This window comes from Sinohyriopsis cumingii, chromosome 6, assembly GCF_028554795.1.
Source record: "Sinohyriopsis cumingii isolate HCF-2022 chromosome 6, ASM2855479v2, whole genome shotgun sequence".
Taxonomy (NCBI): Eukaryota; Metazoa; Mollusca; class Bivalvia; order Unionida; family Unionidae; genus Sinohyriopsis; species Sinohyriopsis cumingii.
In genome coordinates, this window is record NC_142966.1 from 14,613,351 (window position 1) to 14,623,705 (window position 10,355).

A 10,355-nucleotide genomic window follows, 5' to 3' on the forward strand; every position below is an offset into this window, starting at 1 on the left:
TCACTCTCTCAAAAGTACATATTATCTGGTCAGCGCCCCCTATATCATAATTACTTTTCTAGGGACCAGTCTGGAAATCACAATTATGTTAGAAGACCAGTCTAGAAATCATAATTATATATATCATAATTACTTTACTACAGATCGTTTCAGTCCCAAGAGGTCAATTTCAGACGGAATTATTTTACTTGGCCGTATATGAAAAGAGCACAGTGTTTATATTTATTCATATCAACGGCAAGTCCCGGTCCAAAGTAAGCAGGCGTTCGGTCAATATATATTCCCACTGTCTTGCATAGATCCTGCTTTACAAAGAATACTAACCAAATTCCGAAATATCCTTAATTTTCCTTGATGTCTTTGAGCAATCTTTATATGTATGTGAATGTATTGATGCCTTTATATCAATATTTATATGCGTAAGAATGTTTGATGCCATTCGTGTTCAATATTTGTGTGTTATATGTATACGAATGTATTCATACCATTCCATACCAATATTCGTGTGTTTTATGGGAATCTCAAAGAGTTCAGGATACATGTCATTTTTGTTTCTTTCTTTGCAGTCTTTTCTGACTCACCCTTTTTCAAGTCTCAAAAGACACTTGCTTTCTGAATTTAAACCAAAACGGAAACTAAAATAAATTAAATTTGTTGTCCAGAGGGAAATCGATAGTATTTGATATGTGCATACATAATGATACAACAGAGAGAACTAGTTCTAATTTATTTAGTCAAAATAAAGAAATTAATCTGAACGTGTTCATTTTACGGCGCCTTGCGTTTATGATACATCCAATGAACCGAATCTGTTTTACAGTCAATAACTTCATGTTGTTGTTGTTGTTGTTGTTGTAGGGTTTAACGCATATCTTCAGCATACGATTGGTCATACATGGCGGCCAGTATAATTGGTGGAGGAAGAACCTGGAAAAACCCCAGGAAGAACCACCGACCCACGGGGAGCTACTAACAAGCTTTCTCACGTACCAACATTAGTCGAGCCCGAGACTGGAACCCACGCAGACAGAAGTGAATCGACATGATCCGTAACGGTGAGAGCGCTTTAGACCACTAGGCCACCCCTCGTCCTACTAGTATCGTGTTCATATCGCTATGTGCATTTAGGATAGAAAAATATTTCTCAGTTATCAATAATAACTGCACATGTTCGACTTTGATTTTTGTTGCCCACTTACTTATGTCAGACTTTTTACAACTTTCAGGATACTTATGTCATACCTTTTACAACTTTCAGGATATTCTATATATTTCGAAGATGTCCTATAGGACCTCTTAGAAGACAATAATGGAGGTATTGTATGACGATATTCAAACCGAGAAAGTCTTTGACACTTTAAAAAGTGCCGTTTATTTAGAGAATTTGACTGTATTTTAATTATTTGACCAAATGTTATCTCTATTGTTCACAATTTGACGTTTGCATTTTAATGACTTGATCATGTTTTTGTCTTTATTTTTGTTGATTACGTATAGTTTAGTAAACTTACTCCATATTATTGTCATGAGGTCGCTGATGTGCTGTTAAACCTATACAACCATACTCACATTTAAGTAATTTGTGTACGTGTGATAAATTTGACTAAGGTAAAGGTCATTCCTATTGTTTACCTTACATCTGATAAAAGGAATTTCAACTTCTGCCTGATTTGTATTTTAGATTGATTTTTATCAATTAATTTCCTTGCTATGACCAATTGTCCACCCTATGAAGAACATCAACCAATTTATCTATATCAGTGAGTAACCCTAGTCACTGTTAAGTGGACAGTAGCCAATGGTCAATCCTTCGTGCCATAAAAGTGACATAATTATTCCCGCTCTCCATTATGCGATATTTCATTATTCAGTTATCCAATAAAAGGCTTGACTGGCCTGGTGAATCTGATAGTCGGTTTGGGATATCAGGCGCATTGGGGCAGAAAAGTGAATAACGTTTGATCTACTTTCAACTGACTGCTGGGACAAGAACACTTCACAGACGTATTATAAACGAGGGGCACGCATTTCCAAGTTTCCTGGACGCTAGGGGTAAGTAAAACGGCCCTGGATGTGTTTGTATATTGTTTTTGTGCGTCCTTCTTCTACATAAGCTCTCAGGGTATAGTGGCAGCGTCGGGTTGACTGCTTAGGGCTAGAGCGATGGCATGTCCACTCTTCTAAGATTGCAAGAAGCTACACCAAAATATACTTCAAGGATCAATATTGGGACCACGGATAAATGTTGGGACCACGGATAAATTTTGTGACCACTGATCAATATTGAAACGTTCTGAATGAATCATCTGTATATTGGAAGCAAGCAGTTTTTTTTTTTTTTTAAATCAATGTTTTCATATTCTCTTTGATTCTTGATTTCCATAGAAGTTTTCATTTCCGTTCCTTGGAGCAACTATCTCTGTATTTAATCAAATGGAAAACAATGACATTTTTAGTTTTGTTTTGTGGGTCCAAAACAGTTTGTAGACAAATGTATGTGTATACATGTGAATGCAATTGTTAAAGCCATATGGATCAATCAATAGGCTTATCGTCAAGTTTCATCAAATTTCCATTGGTTGACTTTTTATGATCTGCTTTAAAATCTGGAATGTGGATCTTTTATCTCGTAAGAAACTACCATACATACGAACACACACTCACATACATGCATACATACATACATACATACATACATACATACATACATACATACATACATACATACATACATACATACGTACGTACGTTGTTGTTTTTGTGGGGTTTAACGCCATTTTTCAGCACACGATAGGCTATACATGGCTGCCAGTATTAATGGTGGAGGAAGAACCCGGGAAAACACCGGAAAGAACCACCGACCCACGAGAAGCTACTGGCAAGCTTTCTCACATACCCACATTCATACGTACGTACGTACATACGTACGTACGTACATGCATGCGTGCATGCATACATACATGCACATACATACATGCATGCACATACATACATACATACATAAATACACGCACGCACGCACACACACATACATACATACATACATGCACATACATACATACATGCACATGCATACATACATATACATTCATGCATACATACATACATACATATACATTCATGTATGCATACATACATACATACATACATACATACATACAAACATACATACATGAGTTTGAATTCCTTTGTATTTAAGAATGATATATGATTAGGTGTTTTGTTGCCGCGGGTTTATATATATATATATATATATATATATATATATATATATATATATATATATATATATATATATATATATATATATATATATATATATATATATATATATATATAAAATAAGAATTTATTTTACTCGGACTCGTCTTAGGCTGTCAGTAGACCAGTGGATAGCCACGTGCTTTAATCCAGTCTTTGTCTTAGGGTTGCTTTTAGCGTAAAATTTACATTTAGGACAGAAAGTTGATTAGAGTTATCAGAGTATAGGGATTTCGATTCCCTGAGTTGACGTTCTTTCAAATTACAGTAGGAAATATTCGGGACCAGAAACAAGATTCGGTTGATTGTGTATTCGGTTTACTGAGGGATTAACTTTAAGAGGTTTTAAGAGGTTTTGCTATATTATATTATATTATATTATATTATATTATATTATATTATATTATATTATATTATATTATTTTATTTTAAATTAACATGCGGGTAATGATGGTAAATGTTGATTCTAGAAACTTAAGACTTTACTTTCACACTGTTTTGTCAGAAGCTGGTAATATATTATTTAATATAATACTTAGTGTTTATAACTTTCCCCTCAGGTCTCTCTCCAGACATTTAACTTGCCTCGCCACAGACGCCTTTCTGTCTGGGCTAATCGTGTCTCTTTTGCAGGAGAGTTCTTATGACTAATATTGGTCGATACATAAGACACGTACGACTTTAGTCTGAATTCAATGGGATTGGCCTTTGATTGGTGTTTTGCTGTAACTCCAGCCAATATTCCAACTTCCAGAATATCAATTTATCAGCTGTAAGCTGCTCTTGCAACAGATGATGTCAAGGGTTCGACAAAAATCAACGAAACTCTTCCCGGCTTAGGAACTATAGATATATAATACTGATAAATTCTATATAGATAACTCTGCTTCATTATTTAAGACCAGGTTAGCACAATCTGAGACATATTGAGGTGTATACTGTTGGGGCTTACGCCAGTATTTGTGATCCAAAACAGTGAAGATGACATTTCTCTGCCTGCATGAGACAATATAGTTCATGGTAGGTTTACTTCACATGGACTACAGGTTAAAAGCTGGGAAGAATTTATTAAGTCAACTGAGGTTTCGCATCTTCAACTAATTGATGTCATTGGGAATCAAAATCCCTCTCTAGCCCCTCCCTCCCCCCCACCTCCTGTCCTGAATCTGAGAAGCATATTACAAGGCAAACTACCCCATAATCGTCCGTTATCACATGTATTATTTGTCCCCTTTAGCACGTGCGTAGATTTCTCTCCATTACTTGGTATTTTACCCGAAGTTTTCTGTAGAAAGATGGTATAGTATATATCTACTGATATGAAGGGTGGGGCGGGGGTATAAATCAATTTCAATTATTCCCCCCCCCCACTTTACATTTGTCGTAAACTTACTCCCGAGGTAGAGCGATGGAATTGTAATCTACGAGTCGGAGGGTTAATACCATCCCATGCCAGCCAGAGTCAGTTGACACGGTGTGCCCTTGGGAAGGGAACGTAGCACCCATTTCCTCTGCATGATATAGGCGTTAAAATAAAACAACAAACAAACACACACACACACACTAATAATTACCGGACGGGGGGGGGGAATAAATGTTTTCATTTTACCCTTCTTAAATGCTGATAATGTGTGGTAACCTGTTTCCATTCATGACTGATAAGATGTGGTATGCTGTTTCCATTCGTGACTGATAAGGTGTGGTAACCTGTGTCCATTCGTGACTTATTCGATATCACAAAGGACCTCTTATTTCCACACACTCCGTACTAGTGCTGAAATCGGCATATTTATGGGCGGATTTCCCACCTAATACAAATTAGTTGTAGACATTTTATACGCAGGGGACCTCCATTTAAAACGTTACACACAGTTGTTTTCTTGCAGTAGTCCTTTGAGGTTCACTTTCAAGTTCCTTTGTTTTTTCCTCCATTGATTTCAGTTTTATACCGTCTGTACTCGCGAATAAGAACGAGCTAGCTGAAAGTTACGCAGATCCAGGTCTGCCATCGCATAATGCACCATACTATTTGTGTATTTGCAGTTTATTAGGCATAATAAGTGAAGCAAAAGGCATTTACCCAGGTATGCCTACGTATTATGCAACGGCAGATTAGGGTCTATGTTATTTGTAGTTGTCCCTAACATATGCGCGAGTAGATACGGTAAGCACGAGTCACACACACACACACACACACACACACACACGTGGTTATATTCATAGATCGTTAAAATTATAAAACTTCACCTGAACTTTTTTCCAACTTTTGAAATCAATCCCAGATTGTTACATAAATTGTCTTTGACAACTGTATCAGCAAAACAATTTTTTATTGGAAAGCGTTTTTTTTTAAACAAAATTAGTTATGATGTCATGTCATAAAATTTGTTCACTACAGCGTAGTTTAACTCTTAGGACTACCATATAGTAACGTCATTGAGAAAAACAGGGTTGTCTACGTTACATACAAATTGATTCATTAAATTAGGGGTAAAACATAGTAACGTCATTGAGAAAAACAGGGTTGTCTACGTTACTTACAAATTGAATCATTAAATTAGGGGTAAAACAGGATTGTTTACGTTATGTTAAAAATTGAATCATCCAATTAGGGGTAAAACATATTGACGCCATTTTGAAAAAAACAGGATTGTCTACGTTACGTTATAAATTGAATCATCAAATTAGGGTAAAACATATTGACGCCATTTTGAAAAAAACAGGCTTGTCTACGTTACGTTATAAATTGAATCATCAAATTAGGGGTAAACATGTTAACATCATTGAGCAATACAGAGTTGTTTACTTTACTTTAGAAATTGAATTCAAAACTTTTGATTATCTCATAGTAACGCAGCTGAATAATACAGATGTATTTACGTTAGGACACAAAATGTAATCTACATCATTAGACATTAAACTTTTAAAGTTCATTTCTATAGTAAAATATCACACTCACTGCATGCAGCCCTTTACTTGTAATATTAACTTCGTTTCCCTAAATGTGTTGTGTGTGTGTGTGTGTGTGTGTGTGTGTGTGTGTGTGTGAGAGAGAGAGAGAGAGAGAGGGGGTCAATTCAAGTTTTAGTTATTACTAAAGTTATAAATCATTTTTGTTTCGGAAGGAAGAAAATATACACCATTTTCCTAATGATACAATTATAATATTTTGTTCAGAAATATTGAGCCAGTCTTATTAAAAAAATAAAACGGTTCCTTTTTAGCAGAATTTTGAATGAAACCTGGATACATGTAAGGGATGAGCCCACTTTTTCCACATCACCTGATCAATTATCGTTTAGCTTGTTCTTCTAATGATTTGTATGTTTCAAAAACATTATCTCTGAGTCTTCTCTGGGCCATCTTTTTTCAGTATGCTAAAATTACATCTGAGAGTCTCTGGGCCATCTTTATCTCAGTATGCTAAAATTACATCTGAGTGTCTCTGGTATTCAGACTCTATGGTCTTAAACTAAGTAACAGAAAAGAGCGAAAACCAACAAGTAATGTAAAACTCAACAAATGGTTTATTTTCCATAGAATACAACGTGAAAGTTTAAAAATTACTTTATGTGGTGAATTGAATCCAAAATAGTCCTAACAATTTTATCACAAGTCCAAATGTATTGAGTCCCATCTAAATTCTGGTGGTATTCCAACTGAATTCAAATATTGAATCTGTTGATGTGTCTGTAGTCTCGAATGTTAATGTGTCAGTGTCCTTTAGTGTGGCGATGTGCTAACGGTCTTTAGATGCATCACAATTATATAATCCAAAACTTTTCTTGTCTCAAATCACTGTAATTCTAAATTAATGTTCCAGTGAAAGAATATTGTAGATGAACACTTTGTATTTCCAGTGAATAATAATTTGAATAAATAATTCAACCGAAATGAAATACTGAGCACAACAATAAGGCTGATTCTACCTCAGAAGTTAAATGCAAGCATTAGTGGTTTTTCAAGTAAACATGATTATGTATTAAAAAAGTACAAGGACACAAAGGTAGAACCAGGATGAGAGTCGAATGTTCATTTCTAGAAATTTCTAACTTTTCAACATGATAAAATATGCTGCTAAAAATTATAATAAAGAATCTAATAAACATCAGGTAGATCTGGCTTATCGATGGAGAATACCAACATCAGGTAGTCCTGGTTTATCCATGGGGAAAACCGACAGCAGGTAGGCCTGGCTTATCCATGGTGAATACCGCATCAAGTAGGCCTAACTTATCCATGGTGAATATCAATATCAAGTAGACCTGGCTTTCCATGGGGGATACCATCATCAGGTAGGCCTGGCTTATCCATGGCGAATACCAACATCAAGTAGGCCTGGCTTTTCCATGGGGGACACCAACATCAGGTTGGCCTGGCTTATCCATGGCGAATACCAACATCAGGTAGGCCTGGCTTATCCATGGTGAATACCGCAAGTAGTGAATGGGGGCACTTTACCGTCAAGGGGAATTAGCATTACAAGACCCCTTGGGCAAGATTACCGTCAAGGGAAATTTAACATGGAGAAAAATCGTGGGTTAGATTACCGTCAAGGGAAATTAACATGGAGAAAGAAAAAATCGTGGGGCACTTTAGCGTCAAAGGAAATTAAACAGGGTGGGTCTTTATAGTGTCAAGGGTTTTCACTAAAGTAGGCCTTTATAGCGTCAAGGGGAATGGAACATGGGATTTTTTTTAAAAAAGGGGTAGGCAATTCAAAGACTATCTCTTTTCGAGAAATATGGCTGGCCCTGAAAAGGGCCTTTGGGTTTATGTTAATGTATTCATAAACATAAATGGCACCGCATTGGTCTTCTTCTTGTCCTTAGGCTGCGTCTTACTGTTGGTCCGTACATCAGCACTCTTTTCAGGCATCCTTGTCTTTCGACGTAGATCCTACGTATCCACAGGCTGGTGTTTGTCCTGTGGACAACGGTCCACTTCGATCGGACATACATAAGCAAGTCTGTCCGAAACATCATGGAAGACACAAGGGTGGATGACTCAACTGTAGTCCACATCTTGAAGCGACGAGAATAGGTGAATCAATGCAGTGAACGGCGCTTATTTATAGGGACAGGAGGGATTGAAACGGATTGAGTTCATTCACCAATCCGAACACGCGTTACAGAATTCAGTCAGCCCGCATCCAATCCGAAGAGAGCAGTCTGTGACGTCACGTAGTCAATATAGATTCGCTAACGCTTGTGTGCAGTCAATCTATGCGACAGTGATTCAACATGACGGAAACTCAGAAAACGATCCATTGGGGTGCACCAGCAGGGGAGACTGCCCAAGGGAACTCGGACTTACTTTCAGAAGAAGTGAATTGGGATTTTGTGGATTTTCTCTCCTCGCAAGAATTTGTTCCGGAACCTTCGTTACCTTCTTCATTACCGCAAGTGGAGAATTTTAGACAGAGACAGAAAGAAGAATTGGAGAAATTTATGCAACGACAAAAGGAAGCGGAACAAGCTTTTCTCCTACAGCAACAGCAACAAGAAGAAGAGGTAAGAAAAAAACAACAGCAGCAACAGCAAGAAGAAGTAGCAGCAAAGAAACAAGAGGGTGAAAATCAAACGGCCACGGTACTGTTGGACATTTTAGCGGAGTTAAGAAGTCTGAAACAAATGTATCAGACTTCTTTATCACGACCTAAGAGAATACGACCTTCCCGAGCTAAACACGTCAACTCTGTGACTAAGCCTACCGTACCACCCTTAGTGATTTCAACCCAATCATCATCAACATTACGCAGTCCAGAAGTAGGCCTTGGCCGTGGCAAAGGCATAAGGCAGTTAAAGTTGATTGCTTAAACTCACTCCTACACCATAAAGAAAAAAGGCCCTTTTCAGGGCCACCCACATTTCTCGAAAAGAAATACAATTTCAATTTGCCAATAACTCCAAATAAAAAATAAACCCCACCCATTTTACCCTTATAGTACGTGTCTGTGTATAAGTGCGTGAGTGTAGCTTCTTATTTTAAAATCATAACTCAAAGACACTTACCTTTTATCATTCATTTATTCTTTTCTTCATTTTTACAATCCAATTCACAATTCACAACACAACACTTTAATAGAAAGTTCATTGACTCTTTCTTTCTCCTTGTTTACTCTCTCTGTTTTTTAAATTTCTTCACCGTCTTTTCCTCATTTTCTTCCCTTCTTCTTTTCTTCTTCTCCTGTTTCTTTGCCTCTTGTAAATAGAATTGTCTTTTTTCTTCCTCTTCTTTCTCTGAAGAATCCCTCTCTTCTTCCAAAGAATCCCTCTCTTCTTCTGAAGAATCCTTCTTTTCTTCTGACTCCTCTTGTTTCTTTTTTGGACAATCTGGAGACCAATGTCCTTTTTCTTTACAATAATAACAGGTATCTTGACTTTTGTCTCTTTTAGTCCCTGTTTTTGTTCTTGTTTGACGGTCTGGACACTCTGAAGACCAATGCCCTTTCTTCTGACAGATATAGCAAGTATCTTGACTTTTATCTCTAAAGGAAGGAGAGTAGTCCGTAGGCTGGTCTGAAGAGAATTTTCTAATGACCCCTCGCAAAGCTCTGACGAAACGTTCCATCTGGTTAGTCTCTTCCATTGTTGTACTCGGCTTGAGAGTGAAATGAATAGTGAAAGGACAAGACACGCACCCTTTTATATACGCTGGTCTGCTATGACTATAAAGAAGCTCATGGTGTTTGAACTTGAGTCATTTGACTTTTTGCTTTCAAGATGAAACGATCTAATTCATTCGAGAAGAAAGAAGAAAAAGAAAGTAAGAGGCAGAAACGTGATCTATCGCCTCGTACCAAGGCTGAAATCTTGGCACAAATTCATGCCAGTGATTTTGAAGAGGACATGAGTGAACCAGAATTTGAAACCTCTAAACTAAGTTCACCACCCTTAGTCAATCCTGAAAAATACTATTCCATTCGAGAGACGGAAAAGCGCTCCTCTAGAAAATTTAGAACCACGGCTTACAAATACACGGTGAAGTTTAAAGATTTCAAGTCCGACGTACCGTTGGAGAAAGCAGAAGTGTTCATCACTGGGGTGTGGGATTCTTTGCTCACTTCACTCAAGCAACAATGTCAACCCAAA